Genomic DNA, 13,024 nt, shown 5'->3' with positions numbered 1-13,024 from the left:
ATAGGGTTTGAGATAACCACCCAAACTCCCTTCAAGGGCTCGATTGGTTACTTTAAGTTGAATTAATTGTCTTTCTTGTTTCTTTATTATGTTGAGGACTCCACGTTAACAGCTGAGGGAATACTAAACCGATCAAAAAGTCTTCGTGGAGGGTTGAAAGAATGAGAGACATGCAAGTTGTTTTCCATTTTCCTCAAAATGACAAAAGATGTTGACACTCCTCTCTCTAATGGCAAGATGTTGACCCTCCTCTCTCTCTCTCTCTCTCTCTCTCGTGTATATATGCCTTCATAGGAAGGTTGGCTTGGCCTCAATAGCAAAGGGAAGGGAAAAGGAAATTGATTAGAGCACTCAGTACGTTTCCATGGCCACTAACTATTCCTCTTTCCTTTGCTTTCTTTTCTGTTCTGTTCTTCTTTTGTTCGTATTTGGTTGTTCAAAGGAGGTCGAGGCCAATGGCTTCAAGGAACTAATGGAGAATGTTAATTACCAAAGTCATGTTATTACCGTTAGTTCGTTGATGCCGGCAAAAGTTTGCTCTACACCAACGAAAGGTAATCTTCGTTTCATGATAGTATACAAGTATAACTGAAAATCATTTCTCTTTAGAAGTTGGGTGGTGCGTACCATATAATGTTTTTGAGTCTGGATACACTTTCCAAGTGATGAACTCCTCAAATGAGATTCTATCATTGATGAGGTATCAGACCACGAGTCAATGATGTATTAATTGCTTCGAATCATAATTCAAATACCGCTTGAGCGATGAGGTTGGGGGCTGATCCTGACTTGGTTTGAGCTAGGAAATTATTTCATTTGGAAAATTGTTTGTTGAACACATTTTAGCTCAAAGTTACATCAATTGATGAAAAAAAAAAAATCCTCTTGGGAATCTTGATACTGATTGAGTTTTATCACACTTTCTTCTTTTTTGCTCTTCATCCTTTATACCTTTTCAGGGAAAATGTTTTCTATTTAGGAATGTAGTTCGTATGTCAGCATCTACTCTTGTGTCTGTTTCTCTCTTCACCTCTGTAAAGTGACCTGTCTAATCCCTTTGGATTGAACCGAATGAAGGATTCTAATTGGGTCTTGAGTAAGTGTGAGAACTACATTCCTGGACAGGAAAGCATCTTCCCATTTTTGAATTTCTATTGAAAGTTTTTTTAGACAAATTGTTCAGATGATATCTAGTGACATTCAAATTTCAATCTATAAAGAATTAATCACATAAAGAAATAAACCATTAGAACTTTTAACAGTGCATGCATGAATAAGTCTCCCACAATATGGCTAGTCCGGTGAATCTTCACGTACGTGAATGTATATGAACGTCCCTGGTCCACGGATATGGCATTTATTTCTCTCTTCTCATTTGATAGATGTCATATCCACGGATCAGGGATGTTCACGTATATTCACGTACATGAAGATTGGCCAGGTAAGTGGTTCAAAGTCAATCGACTTTCATCTAATGACTCGTATTATAAATTGGTTAGAAGTAAAGGGATTGTTAGGCAGGTACAAATTATATATATATATATATATATTTAATTAGTAGCTTACCATTCTTTTCTTCTTCTCCTTTCTTTTTCTTCTTTTTGGGTAATAAAATTGATTCTTTTCATAAAAAAAAAACCTGATAGTTTAATATGTGAGAAAAGGTTGGGAAGCTTTCGATAAGTTAGTGGCAATACATCCATCGGCTGGACACAGAAAGACAAAATAGTCTTTTGTGAAGAGGGAGAGGAGAAGATGCTGAGCACCTTGGTGGTGCGCCTAGCCATTTCATCCTTCAATGAATCCTAAATAAGTCATATGAACTTGTTTTCTTAGGTCAAAACTATTAATTTGATTCCAATTTTCTACCTCCATGACTAGTAGGGAGGCACCTTTTATTACTATTAGGAAAATTCTTTCTTCCTCTTCTTGTTCTTTGCCAAAACACCTATTTCGAGACCAGTTGGAAGAGGAAAAATCCTAGATCTTACTAATAAAGCTGTCACTAGGACTGAACCTAGTGCATCTCTCTCTCTATCCCTACTCCCTCCTAAAAAAAGACATATATGCCCCTATAGTATCCTACCCAGCTTGATAGCATTCTTTTCTAGGAAAAAGACTCTGTTGGAGAGTGTAAGGGCTGCACCTAGACACAGAGGGGGCGAAATGATCGCGCCACCCCATGAAAGGTGAAAATGCTCACAGACTGGATTGAGTGGATACCCTTTTTCTTTTATATAAATAAATTGGTATTTTAGACCATTTTACCTTTATACCTTACCAATTGATTGACATAGGATTGGTCAGAAACAGAGATGGGGGATCGGTCTTGGTCGAAACTGATCTTGATCTAGGTGATCCCGACCTATCCGATCCAATTTTAAAAACTATGTTTAAGATTGTTACATTAACAATTACCACCTTCCATGCTTTCAGGTGCGAGCAAGCTACTGCAAGTAGCTCACAAATATGGGCCTTGCTCACCACTGAAGAAAGGGAATACAACAATTCCTAGCCCTCATCAGATTCTCCTTGATGACGAAATTCGAGTCAAGTACCTCAACTCAAAAATCTCCAACAACCAAGCTACAGTACTCCAAGATTCTGTAGTCACCATTCGTAGTAACGATTGGATTTGGCACCCCAAAGCAAGAATTTACAGTAATTTTCGACACTGGAAGTGATCTCACTTGGATCCAATGCAAACCATGCGCAGCTGGCCAATGTTATCGTCAGCAAGATCCCATCTTCAACCCTTCTAGATCCTCTACCTATTACAACATCCGATGTGGTTCTCACGCCTGCAAGCAACTACAATCAGCCACAGGCAACTCACAAGCCTGCACCAAAAAATGCATTTACCAAATTGGATACGGTGATGGTTCACACTCAAAAGGATACTTTGCAAGAGATACACTAACACTATCTCGTTCTGATGTCTTTCCCAAGTTCGAATTCGGGTGCGGCTTAAACGATCGAGGCACCTTTGGTTCCGCAGATGGATTACTAGGCCTTGGCCGGAACAAGATCTCTACTGTATCACAGACTGGTAAAAAATATGGAGAGATTTTCTCCTATTGTCTTCCATCATCAACTGGCTTCACTGGTTATCTTGCATTTGGAAGCAAAGCCGGCACCACTTCTAAGATTCAATACACTCCTTTACTAAGTTCCAGAGGTCTTCCATCATTCTATTTCTTAAGTATGACTGGTATTAGTGTTGGAGGGAAAAAGTTGGGTATCTCACCATCAGCTTTTAGAACTTCAGGAACCATTATAGATTCTGGAACTACAATCACTCAGTTGGCACCAACAGCCTATTCAGCTCTTCGGTCAGCATTTCGTAAAGCAATGTCCAAGTATCCCAGAGCTGGATCTGTTTCATTTCTTGATACATGCTATAACCTTTCTGGATTTAAAAAAGTAGTGTTACCAACCATTGTGTTGCATTTTTGGGGAGGTACTGACTTGAATGTTGATCCATCTGGGATTCTGTTTCTAGTGAGTTCAACTCAACATTGCTTGGCTTTTTCTGGAAATAGAGCTGATACTGATTTGGGAATCCTTGGAAATATGCAACAAAAGACATTTGAGGTGGTTTATAATGTTGCACGAGGAAAGCTGGGATTTGGTGCTAGAGGTTGTAGATAATTAATTATTGAGAACCAAAACAAGAAGAAGAAGAGGCAAATGATTAATCTGTTAGGGTGGATCTAGTGATTGGTGAGTCAAGGACAGTAGGGTGATTGGAAAAAGATTTGGACCTCACCTGTATTTTGTGTTTTGTGTTTTGGTGTAATGTCTTTCATTTTCCAGAAAGTATGCTTATATTGGTAGTTCCTATAAAATTCCTTTGTGCTATGTTTGTTACTGGACTAGAAAACTTCAATCTAATTCAGATTGTATAAATGACACCTCGTTTTTTTTTTTTTTTTTTTTTTTTTTGAAAGACACCTTGCTCGATCTATGGGTGTATTTGAAACTTGACATCTTTATTTAATTGACTTTTGTCTTATTTATTTAACAAAAAAAAATAAAAATTGTCTTATCTTTAAAATTCTTTAAATTAAAAGTATAGAGAGATTTTCAAAAAATAATTTGAACATGACTTATAGTATCATAATTTTTTTTATCATATAAAATCGTATCACAATTCACAAGAGAGGCTTTCGTATGTGGATTATTTTATTATTATTATGAGAAAAAAATTGTATAAGACAGCATGTCTCTTGAGCCAAGACACATCAAACTATCAAAGGGTTAAATGGCCGTCCTATCTCAGATGAAAGACAAAAATCTTATCGATGTTGATGCTTCCATTGGTTTCTATGCTAGTACAAAAACCATCATGCTTTTTACATTAATCATTTTTAATAGAAAAAAAGGGAGCGTGGAAGCGTCATCTATGACTAGAACTGCAGAAACCGATTTTCATGTCTCTAGAAGCAAAAATTAATTTTTTTTGTGTTTGATAAACTTATTTCTCGAAATGTTTTTTACAGACATAATGCCACTAAAAAACCCAATAGTATTACCGGATGCATAAAAGAGAGAGAGGGTTTAGTTGCTTCTTTCTAGGTTTAAATAGTTGAGAGATTTATTGGGCACAACAATATTTTTTTTTTCTCTCAAATTCGTTTCTAGATATGAGGATTTGTTTCCTCAAAGTCGTTTCTAGAATTGTAAATAGGTATAAATTTTGATTTATGTTTCTAGAAATGGTTGAAACGGAACAACTTTATCAAACACTTTTTAAGCCCTTTCTCTATTTCTAGGAACAAGAAAACATAGAAATAACAAAAACAAAATTTTATCAAACGGTGCCTTAATTGACTACTAACTCACAATCAAAGGTTTTCCTATGATTAGTTGACTACCTGATACCGTAATCAAAGGTTTCCCAATGGCGCTAACTTGCCAGTTTGGTAATTAGACACCATGGATTATGCCCAGAATTCTCACCGCTTTCAAAGTTATCATTCTAAAGTTCTTTTTAAGTTTTTGCAAGTTTAATCTTAATTCCAGCTGTTCAAAAAAAAAAAAAAAATCTGCGTAATAGTTATTTAAAAAAAAAAAAAGAATAAAAAGCAAATACCAATAAAAGAGAAAAGCGAAGGGAGCACAAGGGGGTATCCATAGTCACGAGACGGAGACTCACGACTCACGAGCCTTACTGATGGGATAGCTACAGGATCCTCACATGTATATCTAAGTAAACATATATCTAGATAATTCATTTTTTATAGGTACATGATAATAATTTTAAATTTTTTCTTCATTTTTATGGGTAAGAGAATGCTATCTGTAGGCACAAGTATACTTTAACAGATGTGGCCGATGGAAAGGTGTGCGGACATTTTGCCGCCGTTATGTCTTGACATAGATACACATTAATACTGGGTAGCATTTTTTCTTACTTTTTTATTTGAAAAAAGAAAGTATAGGATGCTAGTGCGAAGATTCTTGCACATATTCTCTCATATCCCACCTATGAGGGTCATACACCATCCCTGTTATTGGATGATTTGTTACCCTACCTTTCTAATTAATGATGCAAAACTACACTTGCATGTGTATGAAACCTTCTCCCTTGTAATTTTTATGGGGGTTAATCTTCATTGGAATATATTCTGTGTGAGCTTCTCAATCCTAGTCAATGTGGTTTGATAACTGTAATTTGCAGGCCTTGTGAGGGTGGAATGTAGGAAAAAAACTTGGCTGCTACCCAGGTTGCAGCCACAGCCAAGTAGCTGCAACCCCCTGTTAGAAGCCAAAAAATAGAATAATTCATTTCCCCTCTAAGGTTCACAAATACCGTCATAGGTTATGGTAATTTTCAAAATACCCTTTTATGATTCGAGCGCAAGCAGATGATTTGGTGATGGGAGTAAGTATATGTTGTGTTTAATTTCTTTATTTAGTTCATTTTGTCATTAATATAAAGGAAAAATATATCTGCTGGTTGCATGGCACTTGGACCCATATGCAATATTATATGACCTTAGGATTGGTTTTAATGATCATAAGAGTGCTCTTTTGACCATACAGGTTCTTTTAAATCATTTGGCTTTATTTTTAAAGCTCACATGCATTGTATATACCCCGATTATTGATTCTAGAGGAGTATTAAATACATATTAAACATATATTGTATTATAGTTATACATGTTTTATTGTGTTGGATTTTAAAAAAATAATATTTCCATTTAGTCCATTTAATTTCGGACGTATTCATTCCCAAATTATTGTTGTTTCCAATTTTTGGACAAACTCTGTAAGCAACTGTACAAAACGATCAGCCAAAAAATAGTTTATAGGTATAAGAACCTCACTTCCTTTTTATTCCAAGGCATCGTGAGATAGGAAAAAAAAAAAAAAAAAAAAAAAAAAAAAAAGAATCCCTTACCTGCTGGAATTGAAGAATCATAAGCTTTTTAGTTGTGAATGCTAAAAAAATAACCACATCCCATAACGGAAAATGCGACTTTTCTAGTGGGGTGGGGGAAGAGGGTAGCGTAAGAAACTTTAACAAAAACCTGTTGTGAGGAGAGAGAGGGTCGGGGGAAAGAGTGGGAAAGGTTGGGGGAGCTGAGTTTGCAAGGAAGAGGGTGGAATTGCCGGGTTGCAGGGGAGGAGGGAGTGCTGGTGTTACAATGGTCACACATAATTTATTACTATCAGTTTTGTAAATCTTTTTCTTATAGCGCAGATATAAGTAATTCTCTCGAAAGTATATCAGCCAGCTGGAGTTCACTCTTTTAAGACACTGGCTACCCTCCCAAGTCCCATTACTTAAAAGGTTCTGTCATGTATAGTCTAAACTCTAAAGTGTTAATTTATTTTTAAATTTTTAGAGTGTCAAACAACCTGGTTATAGTATTTTTTTTTGGTAAGAGTCAGCAAGTATATTTTATTAATTTAGGAGAAAAAATATATTTACAAAGAACCATTGAATCCCTAATCCACCTTCGGCATTACAATCAACAGAGAAGAAGTTCAATCTCAATCAGAAAAAATTAAATCCCTGATTTTAGTGTTGAAATACTATTCTACCTTCGGCATTGCCATTAACAGAGTATTAAGTCAAATTAAAATCAGCACTGTTATGAAAACCTATATCTCAGCCTCGGTTGGGCATCTCATGTTATATCATTCACTGTGAAAATTGGGGAAGAATGCCATGTTGATTCAGTTTGTATCAGATCTGTTTGTTTTGTTAACTTGTCTGCAACACTATTTGTTTCCTTGAAGCAATGGGTTACTGACCATGTAGTGGTATCCAAGTAAGCCTTGTAGCTTCGCCAGTGTTGCTGAAAGAACCATAGAATGGTGCCATTTTTTATACAAATTACCACCGCCTGTGAATCACACTCCACCCACAAGTTCTCTCAATTCCGAGATTTTGCAACTCTCATTCTCATAAAGAAAGCTCTAAACTCTGCAACAAAATTCGTTGTGACTCCTAGTCCACCTATGAAACTTAGGATATGATTCCCAGTATGGTCGCGGAAAACACCCCTTGATCCTGATTGTATTGGGTCTCCCAAAGAGCAACCATCTATAATTAGCTTAATGGTCCCTTCCCTAGGCAGTTTCCAAAATACCTTACTGATTTTTTGTGTCTTCTTTGGAGCTATTTTGAGCTGCAACTGCCTGGATAAAATCAAATCCTAAACACCATTTATTGGTATGGAACCCAACGTTGAAAAATCAGCAAGATCATGAAATATTCTTTTAACGACAATTTTAGCATTAGAATTACCATTTCTCATGTTCCTTTCTCTCCAAAGATGGAAAGGAATGATGATTAGTAACGCCGACCAAATAGTTCACAGCTGAATAGCATTAGATTTCTTTTTCTACCATGAGAAAAGCTCCTCAATTGCAGGGAAGCTCCTCCATTGGACTTGGAAAAAATCTGACTAGTACAAGTGGTGTACGTCGAAGTAATTAACACTCAATTTTATTATGAGTGTCTCTAAATGACACATCTAAAGGTGTATTTAAAACTTGACATGGTGATACCTTCATGTAATTATCCCATTGTCTTATTATCAAAAGTTCTTTAAATTAAAGATATAAAAAAATTCTTCAAAAATAGTTTGAAATAACCGGAAAGCACTCCCCTCCTATAAAATGGGTTGATGGGAGGAAGCTCTTGTGCATGAATCTTTTTTTTTGTGAAAACATGTATCCTTTTTCCTTGTGTCATAATCAAAAATGCATTTATTTCTTATTTTTTTATTAGTATGAAAGAACCTTACCCGATTGTCAGTTAAAACGATCATCCCACCCCCTTTTGGATGCCTCAGCACACATTTCCATTAGTCTTTGGATTGTAACATCCTTTCTCCCATTTTATTTATAGGTTTGTTTTCCGTTGTTTTTAAATTTTTTTTTTCCCATAGGCTTCTTTCAACGAAAAGTGATATTTCTATGGGAGTATTAAACATGGAGGTTTCCCTACGAGGCTGGCTTTCCAGTTAGGTAATTAAACACCATGTATTGCACCCTTTTATCAAAAAAAAAAAAAAAAAAAGAAAAAAAAAAAGAAAAACCGAACCCATGGATTGCACCAGATTGTGTGGTCATTCTCAGGACAAGTGTATGCAAATTGTGAAGGGAACGCTCACATGCATGGTTTTAGGTATCGTTTCTGATCCGGTAACAACAGTAACCACGGGGGAGAGGAGGGAGGGGGGACAATTGGGGATCAATGACTCTATATCGGCATATTGAATGATTTTACCCTTGTGAATCCAGTGCATAACGCACTGGTTGCAGTCTCTGTCTGGTAGTGTAGGCTTCCGGTATACGGTTTTTTTTTCTCCTGTCCAGTCGTGCCCTTATACTCAGACATATGGCCATGTGATAAAGGCCACTGTGCTTCATGTGTGGATGCCTATGCGTGTTCTTGCATTGATCTTTTCTATGTGATGCCAATGTGTGCATTTTACGAGTTTACCAAAACAAAAAGAGTAGATTTTATCTTACTAAAAAAAAAAAAGAATTTTTTTGCAGGCTCTCTCAAATCACACCTGTACCCTCCAAATCCTCTCTCCTCAATTAATGCTTATCCCTAACCCTATTGGATTATTTATCACCCTCCCTTCCAATTGGGGTGAGACTACAAGCAGATATTCGTATGAAACCCTCACCCTTTTAATTCTTATGGGAGAGTAATTCCGTTGGAACATATAGTATGCAGGAGCTTCTCAGTCCTAGTCAATAGGGTCTAATAATAGCTTCCAAATCCTCTCTCCTCAAGCGGGTGATCTCTTAGTGGGAATGGATACATGCATTATCTTTATTTAGTTCATTTGGATCATTTGTAAGGAAAAAAGAACACTAAACACATGATCGTATTCTCTTGCACCTAGAGATAAGGGCCATGGTCATGCGACCAGATAGTGTTCTTGCTCTCTTATTATAATTAGTCAGTTCTCTCCTCTTAATTATTGGTTGCATGATTATGAATTCATCTTTTCTTTTATGGGATGGAATCGGTTAGAAGCAGAACAATCGAATGAATCCGGTTGGTTTGGTAGGAAAAGCTCGAACCAAATTGTACTCAATAATAAATTTCTCAGTTTTATGGGAATCCTGATTATAAAAATAGGCTGAAAATTGCATTGCAAAAAGCTTTATTGATTCATTTTCTTGATCCAGAAAATATTAGAAAGCAATAGAAGCAAAAAAGCTGGATTTCACTTTCTTAAGAAACTGTCATCTAAATGTAATAGCTAGAATATAATTATGCAACTTAGAATTATACTTGATGAAGAAGAAAATTAAATTTTCTACTTGTTTTAATCTACAAGTTGAAAGGGGGAGTCCTCCATCAAGGTTCCTAGAAATTAAGGTCTCAAGACTTGACTCCTCTTGAGTCATCAGCCAAAATCACATTTTGTCTTCCATGTGCAGGGATTATTAAAAGTGTGAAATTAGAGAACCCAAACAATGTATTTAGTAGCCACAGACTCACAATACCGTGTTCTTGAGGCTATCATAGCTCTTGTTTTTCATAGTTTGATAGACTTGATAATAGTGTGGCCACTCCTTTGCTATAACGTAACCTCTTGTAATATATACAATCTTTCTCGATCCATCAATTTTGTGTATACAAATATCATCATCAATTTTGTGTATATAAATATCACTGACCCAGCTGCTATGGTACTAGTAAGGAATCCACCGTAACATAATCTTTCTCTTATTAATATATCGCTCTTTTCTTTGATTAAAAAGAAAAAAAGAAAAAAAACTAAGATCCTTCTTCCCTCTCAGTTCTATGGTATAGATGGACTTTGAAGGTTGGGTTATTGCCAGTAGCCATTGCTGGAAGAGAACCCAATACCCATCTTCACCCATAATGGCCATCATTAACTACTCTTTCAGCTTCCTTTTCCTCCTCCTTTCTTTTGTTCTTATTCCTTTGCTTCTCTTTAATTGTTCAGAGAAGGTAAGAGGCCTACAGATTTGAAGAAATAATTGCGGTGAATCTTCATTAACACCAGACCGATCATGTCGTTTCATTCAGCTCCTTGATGCCAGCCGCGCGCAGTTTGTTCTACTCCATCCCAAGTTGATTTCTCTTATATTTATGAATAAACAATTCATACCTCTTTTTTTTTTTTTTTTTGGTAAATTGAACTATCCAAACCATTTCTTGCAATATAAATTTTGTCATTGGGGAAGGTTTTCATGCATAGCTGCATAATGCAGGGCCGGATTACGATGCATCAAATAGGGTACACAGGACTGTGCATGGAGCCTTTTGTCTTTGGTATTTAAAGAATTGGGGTGGGTGGGCGGGCGGGCGGGGGGAAGCACTCCCTCCACCAGCATCTCCCATAGTCTGTCTCTATCCTTTACCCATATATATCATTTCACATGGGGGAGGAGAGAGACCGACTTTGGCTATGCTCCCCCATAAAGAGAACACTATACCTTCAAGACCAACTTTTTTGACAGATAAAAATGGATGAAAAATTGGTGATGGTGGATCCCAAGTGTTGTGGCTTGAGTTGGCAAGGAAGGGAAAGGGAAGGAAATTATGGAATATATTTTTAGTGAGGTGGAATATGATAGGAAATATTGAAAATGGAGATGGTATGAGATTAAATGGGAAAGAGAGGAAATAGACAAACACAATTTTCCCATGAATAATGCCAAAATCTTGCCATAAGTAAGGTGGGGAAAAGTTGAGAGCCAATCTGGTAAGTTTTCCACCCTTCTTATCAAAACACTCATGTTTGTGGTAATTTGTGAAAAATAAGTACAAGTTTTCTTTCATTTTTCACCTTTCTCATTTTTGTCCTGTAGCAACACTTGACACAGAAATAGGGGTGTGCACCCCAAGAGGAGTACCGTGGTCATTCCACAACCCTTGTATGTATGGCAATGAGTGGCTCCCACGAATAAAACTCTGTCACTACAATATCTATATATATATTTTTTTTTTGCGTAAATTCTCTACATTAATTTACAAGGGTTGTTTCAATGCTTTTAGGTTCCAAAAGCTTAAGCAAGCCACGACAAGTAGCCCACAAATTTGGAAACCATACCACTGAGCTCTCTTTCCTTAGGCGCGAGCTGGTTCCACAAATTTAAAAAGGTTGTTTCAATGACTACTCCTTCCAACCACCCTTCAATTATATGTATACACACATTTCAAAACTTGAGGACACGCAACCTCAAACAAGCCTGTATCTGATTGAAGAGTAAATAGAACATTAATAGTTGGAAAGGATTCGGTTCCAACACTCCTCTATAAGAGCTAACAACAACATGGCATTCCAAAGGATCCTTCTGTACCTTTCTTATAGTAACCTTTTTAAAATGATCTGTAGCGATCACATGGAGCTGCCAAAAAAATACTAAATTATAGATTTCAACAAAGTGTTAAACATAATTTAGGTCTTAAGGGACTGCCGCCGACGTAGTAATATCAGCCCTTTTGAAGGTGTCTAACCCAATAATTGATCGCATCAGCTAATGTGAAATCCATAACAAAGTAAAAAGACTGTTTGGCCTAGCGCCTATCTTTCTGCTGATGGCAATGCCGTAGGTGGAGGTGGGTCCTAGGTTATGGATCCTCTTTGTACAGTTTTTAATTTTTCCCATTTCATCTCTTAATATACATGACCCTTTAGCGAAAAAAAAAAAAGAAGACTGTTTGGTAGTTTATTCTTTCCCTTTGTGAAATCTTATGATAATTAATTCAAATTAGCCCCACATGGGGCATTATAAACTTAAAACCTTTTCATTAGCTCTATTAATTAATTTACTCCTTGTACTTCTATATATTGAGACAAAGAAGTGCAATATTGATATTTTATTGGGAGAAATTTTTCTTCATCTCAGCATTGAGATTTACTATTTATCGTAGAGTTAACAAAACCCCTAAAGGGTTTTAGAACCTTCTCGAAGTAACTCCTACACCTCCCACATGCATCTAAGGCCTGCTTGATAAATCAATTTTTATTCACCATGGCCTTAAGGAAATTCGATTCTATTTTAGATGTTATCTTTTTTGAAATTTTTTCTTGAAAAGAAGAAAAATAAAAATGGGAAGTAGTCAAAGGTGCGTTTGAAGATTCAACAAAGTACAAGAATATTATTTAAATATGTTAAGATTTCATTTCTGTAATTTTTGAGCATAAAATAATCTTGTAAAGCTTAGATAGCATTTTCTGTAATCTTTGAACATTAATAATCTTTTGAGGCACTTCCCCTAATTTTTTTTGAGCAAGAACTAAAGCACCAATACCAACGTGGGGTCCCCTATTATTGTTGGACCCATAAATTAAGGTTTGATATGTAGCAATTCGCGAAATATTTATCATGTCACATATGACTGTTTAGTATCGTAATGGTTTAAAGTGAGGGTAAGATATCACTACTTGATTGTGTGGCTCTTGTATTAATGTGGGACTCAATGAGAGTGCATGCAAGAGACCGATATTTACATGTAATTTACTTAGGGGAAAAAAAACGTTCTCTGGGGTGCACATGGGCAATA

At 36.3% G+C, this 13,024-nt stretch overlaps 1 pseudogene; it reads left to right on the top strand.

Moving 5' to 3' along the window:
• Window positions 1–364: 364 nt before the first annotated feature.
• Window positions 365–3,651, top strand: LOC122089555 (annotated as a pseudogene).
• The last annotated feature ends 9,373 nt before the right edge of the window (window positions 3,652–13,024 follow it).

The sequence above is a fragment of the Macadamia integrifolia genome, chromosome 9 (genome assembly GCF_013358625.1).
Source record: "Macadamia integrifolia cultivar HAES 741 chromosome 9, SCU_Mint_v3, whole genome shotgun sequence".
In the NCBI taxonomy this organism is placed as follows: domain Eukaryota; kingdom Viridiplantae; phylum Streptophyta; class Magnoliopsida; order Proteales; family Proteaceae; genus Macadamia; species Macadamia integrifolia.
Note: the sequence above shows the minus strand (reverse complement) of the source record. Positions and strands in the feature narration are given on the sequence as shown.